This window comes from Callorhinus ursinus, unplaced genomic scaffold, assembly GCF_003265705.2.
Source record: "Callorhinus ursinus isolate GAN/ISIS: 27379988/994484 unplaced genomic scaffold, GSC_fseal_2.0 scaffold4, whole genome shotgun sequence".
Lineage (NCBI taxonomy): Eukaryota > Metazoa > Chordata > Mammalia > Carnivora > Otariidae > Callorhinus > Callorhinus ursinus.
Window position 1 is genome coordinate 117030734 of NW_027397066.1, and position 2830 is coordinate 117033563.

Below are 2830 nucleotides of genomic sequence, written 5' to 3' on the forward strand. Positions count from 1 at the left end.
ACCCAAAGAATACAAAAACACTAATTTGAAGGGATATATGCACCCCAATGTTTATAGTAGCATTATTTACAATAGCCAAACTTTGGAAGCAGCCTAAGTATCCATCAGTAGATGAATGGATAAAGAAGATGTGGTGTATATATACAATGGAACATTATTTAGCAATAAAAAAGAATGACATCTTGCCATTTGCAACAACATGGATGGAGGAGAGATCTAGAGAGTATAATGCTAAGTGAAATAAGCGAGTCAGAGAAATACAAATACCATATGATTTCACTCATATGTGGAATTTAAGAAATAAAACAAATGAACAAAGGGAAAAAAATGAGACAAACCAAAAAACAAACTCTTAACTATAGAGAACAGTTACCAAAGGGGGGGTGGGCAATGAATGAAATAGGTGAAGGGGATTAAGAATACGCTTATCTTGAGCTGCCATCTTGCGTCCCCGCGTGTGTGCACCTGATCTCAGCTGGTCCGCCCGAGACCCCCTGAGCGCCAACCCTATTCCCTCGCGCGGTCCCATTTCCGCTCCAACAAGATGAAAGAAACTATCATGAACCAGGAGAAACTCGCCAAACTGCAAGCACAAGTGCGCATTGGTGCACCGGAAAGGAACTGCTCGCCGAAAGAAGAAGGTGGTTCATAGAACGGCTACAGCAGATGATAAAAAACTTCAGTTCTCCTTAAAGAAGTTAGGGGTAAACAATATCTCTGGTATTGAAGAAGTGAATATGTTCACAAACCAAGGAACAGTGATCCATTTTAACAACCCCAAAGTTCAGGCATCACTGGCAGCGAACACTTTCACCATTACAGGCCATGCTGAGACAAAGCCGCTGACAGAAATGGTGCCCAGTATCTTAAACCAGCTTGGTGCAGACAGTCTGACTAGTTTAAGAAGACTGGCTGAAGCTCTGCCCAAACAATCTGTGGATGGAAAAGCACCACTTGCTACCGGAGAGGAGGATGATGATGAAGTTCCAGATCTTGTGGAGAATTTTGATGAAGCTTCCAAGAATGAAGCAAACTGAATTGAGTCAACTTCTGAAGAACATAAAACTTGAAGAAGTTACTGGGAGCTGCTATTTTATATTATGACTGCTTTTTAAAATTTTGTTCATGGATCTGATAAAATCTAGATCTCTAATATTTTTAAGCCCAAGCCCCTTGGACACTGCAGCTCTTTTTAGTTTTTGCTTATACACAATTCATTCTTTGCAGCTATTTAAGCTGAAGAAGCCTGGGAATAAAGTTTGAAACAAGGTTAATAAAAAAAAAAAAAGAATACGCTTATCTTGATGAGGACTGGAACTGTTGAATCACTATATTATATACCTGAAACTAATATAACACTGTGTGTTAACTACACTAGAATTAAAAAAAAAAAGTGGAGAAATTGATTGTTCTAAGATGTCCAGGTAGGTGAACTTCTTAAATATATTTCATAAACCACTACTCCCCCTCTCTCGTTCTCAAATGTAACTTTCATTAGGTCTACTAAGTTCTGGTTCCTAAGTCTGATCCATTCAGAAGACTTCCCTTTCCAGTGACAGAAAAGAAAAGGACAGCACAGCCCACCTCATCAGAAAAAATCACGTTTGAAGTCCACCGTTACTCCCACCATTTAGATCTGAATGAGATGAAGCACTTAAAGAGTAAAAAAAAAAAAAAAATTTAATTCAATTTTGTGGGGCAACATCTTTAAAAGATGGCTGGTTTCTTTTTGTGCAGGTGGGCACTGAATAGACCCTCTAAATAATGAAATGAAGATGGGGAGGTGAGAGAGAACTCACAAATTTTTAAAAAGTGAGGGGAGGACAGGAAAAAAAAATCTTTGTAAGGTTTGTGGGCTAGAGCAAGTGGTCCTTTCTGTTCAGCCTCAAGACAAATAACATTTCATTGTGTCACTCTTTACTACAAACCTCAAAGTGAGTAAGATTTGACATGCAAATCCCTACATTTTACTACAGTTTTTAGGGAAAAACCAGTCAGATTTCCTTCTAAAACTTTCAAACACTTAACAAATAACCACTTAACTAGTCTTCTCTCTTCTCAAACTTCCAACTTGAGTAGTCAAAATCCTTTTCCTTCCAGCAGGTCTACCTCTACCCTCTCCTCTGAGGTTTTTAACAATCATGCATTCTGCCTTTTCTAGCCAAAGTTTCCTTGAGGTTGCCTGAACAACTAGTCTTCATCCACCACTGTGCACACTTGTCAGGTATGTGTCAGCATTTTGAAACCCATGAGAGCTAAAAAATGATAGCTACTCTGACAAAATTCCCATGACACTACCTTCTTGATTAGCCCTGAACTGCACCTAGGCCAAACCCACGTTGGCTTACACCTCCTAGCAGGTGCTGAGGGCAGTGTGCAGCCCCTAATGCAGGGATGCCACCTCCTTAAACTGCACTGACTGCGTCTGGTGGGACAGCCTCTAGAAGGGAAAAACATTCAAGACATTTCCAAGTCTCTCTTAATTTGGAAAGAGGTTAAAAACCACTACAAAGTGCTCTCTCAAGAGCCTAGGGACCCTATACAAGTTATCCTTGAGCAGCACAATAAAATGGAGATGAAAGAATACAAGCCAAAAGCTATCACAACATAGAAGCCCAGGCGCTTCTTTAAAAAGCAGAACAACCAAGGAAGGTGGGTTTAGTGTTTGGACTTTCATGGCTACCATGCCTATTTCCAACTCTGATTAGTCTTTTTTTAAAAAAAAAAAAGATTTTATTTATTTATTTTTCAGAGAGAGAGAGAGAGAGCACAAGCAGGGGGAACAGTAGAGGGAGAGGGAGAAACAGGCTCCCCACTGAGCAGGGAGCCC

The 2830-nt window shown here is 40.0% G+C and overlaps 1 pseudogene; it reads left to right on the forward strand.

Annotated features, from left to right (window-relative positions):
- The first annotated feature begins 488 nt into the window (after positions 1-488).
- Positions 489-1241, forward strand: LOC112826081 (transcription factor BTF3 pseudogene; annotated as a pseudogene).
- The last annotated feature ends 1589 nt before the right edge of the window (positions 1242-2830 follow it).